General features: G+C 43.5%; 1 protein-coding gene across 3 annotated transcripts in view; it reads right to left on the reverse strand.

Moving 5' to 3' along the window:
- Satb1 (SATB homeobox 1) overlaps window positions 1-11,054 on the reverse strand; it is a 95,130-nt gene extending 84,076 nt beyond the window's left edge. Inside the window, exon 1 of one of the 3 annotated variants that reach the window (XM_051153051.1) lies at window positions 11,032-11,054. The gene's annotated coding sequence lies outside the window, so the exon portion shown is untranslated. Of the gene's footprint in view, window positions 1-4,361; window positions 5,240-10,328; window positions 10,391-11,031 lie in introns of those variants that run through there. The other 2 variants (XM_051153052.1, XM_051153050.1) reach the window with 2 other exon arrangements.
- Between the last annotated feature and the right edge of the window lie 240 nt (window positions 11,055-11,294).

An 11,294-nucleotide genomic window follows, 5' to 3' on the forward strand; every position in this document is an offset into this window, starting at 1 on the left:
GGCTGGAAAGGGCCACAGTTTGAGATATAAAACCAACTTTTGTGGAACTCTTAATAGATTTGAAAAACCCAATGGTCTGGCCAATATCCAAGTATGTTTAAACATCTATGTATATGTATATATATACACACACACACACACACACACACGTGTGTATATAATGTACATATGGAATAACATGTAAATGTACAGTTAACAGTTGCATAACATGCAAGAGGGGATTACTCAATTAAAAGTGGGACACCATTGTTTTCATCAGAAACCCTTTAAAACCCACAGTTAATGTAACACCCTATTATTAAGCAACTCCCACAGAATGGGGATCTGACATAAGGGAAAACAAGAGTGAAAAAAAGATAGGGAAACTAGGTGTGGGTCTTCCTTCCCACTCCACTATCGGGCTGAGCTGCCATAAGCTAAGCAGGATTCAACATCTATAAAACGAAGGGGCAGAAGAAGCAGGTGTTTAGGGCCAGATCAAGGTATCTCTGCTTTACAGTAATGAAAAAACGAAGTTCACTTTAAAAGGGAAATAACAAGGAAATGTCGCACTGCTACATTAGATGTTTGTCTATATATAAGAGACAGGTGTCAAACAAACAAATTAATAAAAAAAAAAAAAACCACTAAGACAAAGAGAAACTTTAACTCACCAGATTCCATCTGTTACATTTGAATATTCATGCATAACTGATTATCCATGACTGGGAAGTTCTTTTCTGAGTAGCCGTCCACAGTTTTCTAAACATTATGTATTAAATCACTACTAAAGTAGAAGGTATTTCAGAAACAGCAAGGCAGAATAGGAATATTTTAAATGAAAAATTACATGCTGGTTAATAATAATACAGCTGACCTATGTTTAAGGGAGAGAAATTTTAATCATGTGCATATTAAATATTAATAACCTATTCTGTTATTGTTATAATAAGGTTAAGTAGGCTTCTCCATGCTTAAGGAAAGCAAGAGAAGGAGGAACACAAAATAGTACAAAAGATACAGAGATGAGAGACAGACATAAGGAAAATGTGTCAATAATAAACAAGAGGAAATGAGAAAGAAGGAGAGGATGAGGGTGGAAGCTAATCTCTATGTGTCATTATGACTGCCAGAGTACTGGCAAAGAAGCAGCATCCTTTTATTTCAATTTTAATCATTTCTGAATTTTAATACCCAGCTCCTTTTGTAATTCTCCTGGCATTCCCCATATGCCTCCATCCCAGCCAAAACACCAGTGTAAATTAAATGGCAGCCAACCACACTACTGATGTAGCCTTCCCAAAGAATCTACCAGGTGACCAAATGCAAAAAAAAAAAAAAAAAAAAAAAAAAGGTAAGCCTACCTTACATCCCTCAGGACCTCCAGCCAATTAACTGGCTCAATGTCTGCTACTTTCTCTAATTTTGAAAAGGACAGTGGTTAGGGAAGCTACAGAAGAGAATCGTTTAAAAAAAAAAAAAAAATCCAGCAAGCCAGTGGTAATACAATAATCAGTGACCATCAGGGCCTGGGAAAATGAGTTTGCTCTCACTGGCACTAAGGAGCATCACATGATTATTTAATTACAGCTCTAATTTTTGTCTCGTGGATGGCAACATATCAACAATTAATAGGGCAGATAGAGGAGAGTGTGTTTTTAAAGAGACAGAATGTGTGTGATAACGCAATAGGTCACACAGCAGTGCACCACTTAAATGATATTTTTGTGTGTGTGTAACTAAATAGGAATGTCTTGCAAATAGTCCCACACATGCTTTAAAAAGATAATAAAATTTTTAAAAGAAGTGTCTCTTTTTTTTTTAAGATAACTTTCAAAGAATGCCTGTAACCTCTCTGAAAGTTAACATCCCATCCAGCTACTGAGCCCTATTGTTGACTCTTGTGTGAGTTTTAAGCAGTGAAAGGATACACTCTCAAATAAACACCACAAATCCTATTCTATTGGTAAATGAGATACAAAACTACACTTTTTGTCTTCACGCATTCATCATGGCTGACATCTACTTATTGGAGTCCTGAGAAAATACCACTGTATTTGGAAAGAGGAGGGTACAGATGAAGGAGGCAGGCAGCACTCGTGTGCACTGTGCTGGGCTCTGGGGTAACAGCTAGAGCCAAGCCCTACACGGTCCCCCCAAAACAAGTGCAGGTCAGTGCTTTGGGCTGATCCTGAAGAAGTCTGTTAACACAGCCCAACTTCTAAAGGGAGACTTAACATAATCCTAAAGGAAAGCTGGTGAGCATAAGACAGAAACTCTAGTACAGCTGTCCAAAACACGGCGGAGGACGGAGCCCCCGACACTTAAAGAAGAAAAACTTTCAATAACCTACCCAGCAGGCATCATGGGAGGATTAGATGCACATCCATCAGCAAAAATGGAAAGCTAAAAGAGAAAAGTCTCTTTCCTCAATAAATCTTTACACTCAATATTACCCAATTATTAATTTTGCTCTCCTTAAATGAGTGCTTACTGTATGGAAGACAAGAGAGGCTAACTCGCCTATTCAGTCTCTCCTATTTTATCTGGTACAGAAATGTAGCTTGTACTCACTTCCTTCTGTAGTTTAACACATTGTATGATGATAAATAACAGCAATACCTGTAAAGCTTGCCAAAGGAGGAATGCTCCTGTGTTTCTAAACGCTACCATACGGGGTTACAAGGTCTACAAATCCATCAAAGGAATTCAGTTAACCAATCCACGGCAAGTGTTTAGGTAGCAAACCCTGTGGTTCCAGTCACCGTTATACTATGACAGAAGCCACAGCTGAAACATAGGTTAGAGATTTAGGCAAGGAGCATCATCATGGTGGTCAGCTGTTCAAATATATATTTAATTTATATGGAATTAAATTATATGGGGTTGTATGGAATTGGGAATAATGTAATTTGACTAAGGAACATTGACTATAATGATTCCACAAAAAATATTCATCAGGCTAAATCAATTCACTACGCTTCTCATGGTCTACATTGGCCAAAGTCATCAAGAAACAAGGAAAAGTGGGCATTTCAAAATACGGGGTGGAAAAGCTAACACTGCAGGAGTGGTAGGCATATCTAATGCCAGGAGGAAAAGCCATGGAGCCAGCGCTAATGGAAGAAGAAAAAAAAACAAAGGCATCCTTTAACTTGCAGAAGTTTTCAAATTAAAGCAAAGTAAAGTACCTTAGTGAAAAACCTTTGATGGTTCTTGACCAAAAATGTGACTCCATACATTCGAAAAGATATTTTTCAAGAATCTAGCAAGCAGCAGCTTGTGTGCAAGGGTATACATCATTCTTCCTTAACATGGTTGTTAATACAGTTAGCATGTCTCAGAAAAAGGCTGTAATTAACCGTCTACTGCTCTAATAACACTAATAAGCATACAGTATGATTACAATACAATGACTCCATACACACTAAGGCTGTCATTTTTAAACTTTTAAGATAATGTTCTAAATTGTTTCTTAGTCCTCTTAAACCATCAAAAAAAAGTAGCTCACCTAAGAGTTTTTGGAAGCATGGTTATTAAAATAGGGATCCTGCCTCCCACAGACTAGAGAACTGTTCTACCACGAAGCAGGGTATCTATTGTTTTATTTGGATTATTTTGTGAATTCTACAGAACCTTTAAAAATGTAAAGCAGTAAGCACTTCTTTTGTGTGTCTCGTTCACTAGAAGAATATTTCCTTGGCAAAGGAACGGCTTGCTAAATATCAAGAATCACATAGAATTAATTGTTGTTGATCTCCAATGATCCCCATTGTCTGCTTCACTGGAACAAGAAAACCCAATTGCATTCAACATCAAACAGCTAATTATGACTACAAATCTACTCAAGGATACCTTCATTTCAGAAGATATCTGCACAGAATAAGTGCTATTTTATTTATAAATATATTACAGGGAGATATTTACAATATCAAACTTCTTTCGCCTTAAAGTCCTTAACATACTAAAAACATTAAAAGGACAAACTGTCATTCACACCCTTTTAGCAGCACACCAGAAACCACTGAGGAAGGTTACAGAAGACTTTCTAGCCATCAGCTCTGGCTTCCAGGAAAACTGCATCTGAAGAATTCCCCACCACACAGATGACACACTGTCTTCTCTTTAACTGCCTCAAGGAAAAAAGGTCTAAGAATTTCCCTCTTGGGGACTACTAGCACATCTCACTACCCAGCAATGAATGCCCACTGAAAAACTGTCCTTGGCACCTGATTTCAAATCATCCACAGCTGAGAGGGAAAAAAAAAAAAAAAAAAGCTATGTCCCACAGAGACAAATGCCCAACTACATCACCAGAGCAAAATGCCTGTCAGTCACTGTGGCTGCAACTGAGCGCCTGTAGAAACTTCTCAGATACTTACCCTCTCAAACACCAGAGGCTGATCTTCGACTCTAAGCCTAGAAGGTCTTTGATGGGGTGACAGTGCTGAAGTTCCCTCCCTGGCAGGCTAGCAAGGCAGGCTAGTCCCGAATGAGGTGGTTACCAGTTGCCTCGGAAGCAGCTGGACCATGTCTGCAGATCTGAGGGAGCCCCACAAATCAGGTCATAGCTCTGAGCAGAGTCCAGCCCCCCCCCCTTCAGCTGGGTAGAACGCCCTCTACTTCCTGCACACCTGGGTGGGTGGAGAGAAGGGAGCTGCAGAGGGAGACTGACTGAGATTCACAGACGTGTCTAGTAAAGTCACAACCAGGTGGAGCCAGACATCTACCTCGGTAAAGGTTTCATCCTCAGCACTGGGACTTGCACCAGTAGGCACTCAAAAAAATATGTTCAACAATAAGTGGGCTCCACAATGGGTGATGGGGAGAATAAATTAACACACACTTAAATGCTGTCTCCAGCAAGACCTTACCTCCCCTGGAAAGAGAACAGACTCTGAATGCGTGGTTACAAGGTGCTTCTCCATTAAATGTCAAATAACTGGACCAAATAAATCCCAGCAGGAAGTAGTGGCCTAAGTCCTGGGATATATCAGCTGACTACCTTTCATCTCTCATAACGGAGCCAGACTCCCCCGCTAGCTGCATCACATCCTTGGAAGTCCATTGAAGGAGATAGTTAGAATTACTATTACAAACCTTCAGACAGCAACAACTGTGCAAGTGATACAGAATGACTTGAAGGAATAAAAATAGGCCAATATGCTAGAGAAACGCTCTACTACTAAATCTCACCCGGAATATATATATACACACAATCTGTATCTATTTACTCTAAAATGAAATATCTGATCTTAAAAAAGACTTAAAAATAAATAAATAAATAAACAGCACAAGGTACCGTTGGCATAAGATCAAAAGTACAAAGTAATGTGTGTTAATGTGATGATCACACTCCATGAAGACATCGAGCTTAAATAGACTCACCATTGAGAACAGCAGTCAGCAGTGATATAGAAATTACCACTGGAGAGGCTTTTTCTTTGGGAGAGTAGAGGGAAGGAACCTTGTGTAACGGATTTGATTTACATGCTTGCCGTATTAAGACCATATTCTGCACTGATGTCAGCGGAGTACATGGTTGGAGATTGACAACTGTGTATAGGGCAGTAAGAGCGAGAGCTCCTCAGCCGACTTAAACAATAAGCGATGTCTCAAGTTAATCATGAGTTCCGGCACTCAACTTTAGAAAGATTTTGAGGTTTCAGGGGGGACCTTGAAAGGGAGGGACCAATAAATATATTCAGGATTATAAAATAAAGGTAGCAAATAAAATACAAGTAACAACAACCCCTATTTTGAGGATGGCAGGTTAGCAACAAGAAAAATAAAGAAGGCAAGACCATGTTTAGAGGGGAGCTAGGAAGCCATCACTCAACCAGCAAGCCCTCCTTTGTAGGCATGTTTGCAGAACTGCATGAAAAACTGAAGTGTTCCATTCCAGAACTGGAAGGGAAGAGACCTTATCACAGGCGTCATCTAAGGAGTCAGATAGTTTGATCTGTTTGAAACTTTGCAGAAAGTCAATTTAGCAAACACATACTTGACTGTGCTTGAACACATCTGTCCGGGGGACGCCTCAAGATGAGTTCAGTTCAGTGGCATGCCAACGTGCTGAGGGTTTGATGGGGTGCAGAGGAAAAATGTCCAGCATTTCTCCCAACTAGTTTTCACATGACAGAAATGAGAAGATGCTATGATTCTTCTTTAAAGTTTTGCCACTAGGGAGTGGGGAGGAAAACTGTGAACCCCTTCTTCCCAGCCAAGAAGAGTGTGAATCCCTGGGTTATAGCCCAGGTAGATATTAAAACAGAACAGAGCCGTTATTTAGTGGTGACAGGAATATAAATACGTGCACTAACCTATAAACTGGTATTTACTTCAGGAAGGTAAGTAATATTTTTCCTCTGATTGCTGAGCTGTCAGTTTAATGCAGCGTAAATAAACAGTAGGTGCCTGCTAGCTTGAAGTAGGAAGTGCTCATTGCACACGAGGAGCAGATTACTGAAGCCTGGTGCTCATCATGCTGAAACATAACTTTCATTTTACCAGAAAATATACCCTACTGTGGGTTATTTTTCGTGCCTGATCTATTAATTAACTTAACTCTATTCTGTCAAAATGTAAATCAATTTGTAAAAAAAAAAAAAAAAATCATCATCACAGAGTTTTGGAATAGGGAGACCAAATCAATTTCAAAAGCAAATACTAAAAAGGAACGCTTCATATAATAAGCACAAGCTACTTAAAGGCAAAAAAGGTTAAAGAACATATTTAAATAAAAGAACTGAATAACCTGAGCTATTTACTTTACTCGAATTCTTCCTCCTCTGCTAATTAAAAGCAACTGGCACCTCTAATATTCTGCCACCTTATGCTAGTGTGGTCTCTTCCATATACATGCATAGTTTGCTCTAAAACATCTAAAAGGAAACCACTTATGGGAATTAAGCTGTGCTCTCTTGTTTCAATAGGAAGGAGTCTGAATAATCCCAAGAGACTAGCCAGGTCTGAAGATCCTTCCTACATTCATGTATAATGTGGTTTTCTTCCTAGTTTATGTATGGTACAAAGCTACTGCAAAATATAGCAACTGATTTTCCCCTTACATATGGGTGCTGAAAAAAATGTTTTGTGGCATCATTTTAAATGAGAATTCATCTAAAATAAAAGTGCTTAGAAGGATTTTCCACCTAAAACATAAACACAATTCTGATAACCGACCAATAATTTGCAAAGGAAAAGGTTTTTTTTTTTTAAAGAAAGAATATTTTTGCATTCAACTACAATGTCTAGACATAATTAGAAGATTGATTTAGTCATATGCATTTATGTACTTCATCAATTCCAAGCACTAATTTAATATTAATTGCAATCACCCAATATAACACGTATGGAAGAAATGATGTGTTTGTACGAAGGGCCTATCTATGTATGTCCTGTTTGGAAATTTACAGAGGAGATGAAAACCACTGGAGTGCTTTAGAGAGTCCCTGTTATATGCCCATGTTGTGTTTAGTTTAACACTGTTTGTAACCAAAATATTTCTACAATAATGAGGAACAGGTGCCTGTCACCTGACCTTTTTAGGCCTAATTTACAACCCCCAACCTGTCACATGAACAAATAATTGAAATTCCCTCCTAGATTTTCAGACCTTGCTAGTCTAATGTGGTGTTTCTCAGCCGTCACACAGCAGCATCATAGCTTATTCAGTCACAGGTTCATATAGCTGACAACAGACTTCTTTGAAGAATGAACCAATATTCATTTTGTTGTTGCTCTTGTTTAAGATGCCGGGAGACAAAGGAACTACTTTTGTAGATTATCAACCAAAGAATATATTAATTTATTACGAGTGAACAAAAGGCATTCCTTTTGAATACTTTTACATACAAAGAACTATTATTTATTACATATTTCAGCTTGTGGGAAAGTAAGGAATGCATTGATTCTGGAAATAGCTATGTGGATTTGGGAAGTTCTTTAGGTCTTTATCATCGTTCTCCTTCCCCTACCTCAAATACATTTTAAGAAGCTATTACTTCAGGGAGGAAATTCCTATTTGTTCTTTTTTCATCCATCATCTGTATTCATTATTCAGAAAGGAAAACAAAATTGAGCAGTGATTTTATTTCTCTGGCATAACCTTGTTACATGTAGCCATATTCAAATTTAACAATGCTTTGTATTTTATTGCTCCTGTTTACATATTATGTATTACATATGACTGAACAACTCTACATTTAAAATATTGTTTCCATTAGAAAAAAATGAACTAATAAGTGTCAAATAGAGATGAAGAATAAACATACTTGGTATATTTATAAGATGGAGTCATTTAAAATGCACACAAATAGGATGAATATTTTGCTACTGTTGCATGTTATATAGTATGCACATTGCTTAAAGTGTATTTATTTAACAATGCCCTTAACCAAGTTAATTAAAGTATTTCTGCTTGGTGACTGTGTTAAAGCTTGGGAGGTAGTGAATGATGCCGCCAGTTACTTCTGCTAAGTTAAGTTGAAATTAAGCACTTATTATAACCTTTCCTAACAATGTGAGAAAGACTGAGTAAATATATTAAATTTGTTTCATAACAGATGCTTGGGTTGTTAATATTTAAGATGCCTATTCATGCTATTCCTGTCTGCACATTTGTCAAAAATGTAAGCTTGAATGCTAATGTTTGCCAGCAGACTGGAGCAGCCAGTGTATGCAGTTACTACTGTTCTACAAAAATAATATGCCATAGAAATAAAGAACCACTGCTAACTCATAACATGAGTTCCACAAGGGAGATTCATAAAGGTTTTTAGAGCCAACACCTCAACCCTGGCTTTCCTCAGACTTAGTGTGGTCATGACTTATTTATTTATTTATTTATTTATTTATTTATTTATTTTATTCATTGTAGGAGAATCTGACTACAGAATAAATCTCACTCTTTCAGAAAATCCACTTAGGATAAGGTGCAAATTTAAATAAAGTTTGGAAGGCTGGGCTACAGTTAGCAGCCCAAACATTGTAAATCCCAGGTACTGCTTAAAGACAAAACCTGACTCCTAGCAGAATGAAGCTCTGACTCTTGTCCACTCCCCTCCTGCCTTCTTGGGAAAGTCGGGTGCTCCAGCTTCCAAGGATACAGGCATGCAACCCAATAAATCGCGAGCAGGAAGGTTCTTTCCAGAACTAGGTGTCTTCCCTGTACTTATGACTAGGTGAAACCCAAATCCTAAACCTGGGAATCCAGTATGTCCCAGAGAAAGTTCCCCTAGGAAGGGCGCAGAAGTCAAAGTTGTCAACAGGGCATTTCGAGAGAGGACCCAGTGGTTGACATCTTGTTAAATAAAATCTGGCCCTAGTGGAGGCCAGGGCCAAAACCTCTACCCTGAGCTCTACGCTGCTGTCCTCTCGGTCTTCTGGGATCGTCCCAGAAGGTACCTGTTTAGCGCCTTTTGCCAGTCACTCGCACGTGTCACTCTCCGGACCTGCTACTTGCCCCCTCAGTCCCTTGCATTCAGGCTCTCCAAACCCCAGTTCGGACGCCCTGGGAGCTCTGCAATGGAGGAAAACTTGAGAAGGCCGCTGCTTTCGGGTGTGTACCGTCGCAGGGAAATGAGGAGTTGACCCGGGGGCTGCACCTGTGAGACCACAACCCCAGCAGAGACTGTACGCACGTAGCCTAGCTTCCCGCCCAAACCTAAACCTGAATCACCCTCCAGGACCGACCCGCGATCGCCAGCGATGGCTCGACGAGCGCTGTACTTCGGCTCTCAAACTCTGGGCTCCAACTTGAGCGCCCAGCGCCCGAGTGGCTCCCAGGATAGAGAAGTTGCCACAAACTTCCAGGGCTCATCTCCACCGCCGCTCGCCAGCAGCCAAGTAGGGCTGGCCGGGAAAGGACTAGGGGAGATGGGCCAGGATGCTGAGTGAACTCCAAATCTGACGCGCGCGACCTTTCCACTCCACCCGGCACCTCGCCGCCTTCCCGGCAACAAGGCTCACGGAGCGGCTCCCCTTTCCCCTCTCGCCCGCTGAGGGCTTCCCCCTACCCCGTATTACTTCTCTAAGAAGGCCATGCCCACGACCTAGACGAAAGTGTCCAACCATGGTCTGCTGGGCAGGTGTGCCGGAGAAGCAAGGACCCCAAGAAAGTCCGCATCCCGGCCATGTCCCTCACTTCACCAGCCCAGTCCTCCCGAGTGCCTGCGCGCGAGAGAGAAGGGCAGGCAAGACCCCGGCACGCGAGGGGCGCAGAGTCGCCCCAGCCGGGGCCACTGAGAAGTTTGGATCGGTTCCGCATCCGCAGAAAACGGAGGCGAACCGAGCAAGAGACCCAGAGCGTGAGCAGCACTGGCAGGGAGCAAAGGAGCGGGACTCACTCAGGCGTGGAACCGGGGCAGAGCGGGCCAGCGGTGCGGGCCGAGGCCGGGTCGGCTCCCCGCGCGGGCGCGCCGGGCGGCGGACTTCCCGGGCGGCGGCTGCAGCTGCTGCCACCTCCCCGCCGCCGAACTGCGACCGCCACGGAAGTTAATGGCAACTTGACTTCAAGTTGTCTCCTCTCCCCATCCGAAGTGGGCGTTTAAAGGGGGCAGAGCGCGGCGAGCTGCGAGCGGGGAGCGCGCGGGGCCGAGGGGGAAGGGAAGGGGCGGGGGCGGGGCGGGGCGCGGGAGGGGGCGCGGGAGCCGCTCAGAGCCAGCAGTGTGGAGCGCAGCGCGGGCGATCGGGGCGCCCCCACGAGAGCCCCCCCGCGACCGCCGCCCGGGGGCCGCGCGTTCCAGGCGCACCGCGCACTCGCCGCTCGCCCGCGTAGGGGGCTTGCGGACCCCGCAGCGGGAGCGACCGGGCCCGGGCCTGCCTCCCCCGCGTCTGTGGCCGCTTCTCCCCCTGGCGGCGGGATCCTGGGCGGCCGGTGGCTCCGAGAGCGCGCAGTGGAGCCCTAGCCCGAGCCGAGCCGAGCCCGAGCCACCACCGCCGCCACATCCCTGCGCGCCGCTCGGGTGCGGGGTCGCTGCGAGAGAGCGGCCCCGCGGCCGCCAGGGTAAGTGTGGGCGCGCCCGGGAGCCCCACCGCCCCGGCCCTCACCTGCACCGCCCCCGCCGCGTACCCTCGCCGCCCGCCGCTTCCTCTTGTCGTTGTTTTCCTGGGCTTTGGGGGTGCGGAGCGCGGGGCACTGGTGTGTGTGCCAGCGGAGGAGGAAGTCAGGTGAGAGGCCCCGAACATCCCCCCTCCCCAAGTCAGCCTGTGTGGGGTGTGTCGCTCCCCAGTAAGGGCATGCGGGCCAAGTTTTCCCCCTCTCTTTGATGTTTGATGGAGAAGCTCTTTCCTGGAGGGGAGCATCCTTCCCT

Source organism: Acomys russatus, chromosome 11, assembly GCF_903995435.1.
Source record: "Acomys russatus chromosome 11, mAcoRus1.1, whole genome shotgun sequence".
NCBI classification, from domain to species: Eukaryota; Metazoa; Chordata; class Mammalia; order Rodentia; family Muridae; genus Acomys; species Acomys russatus.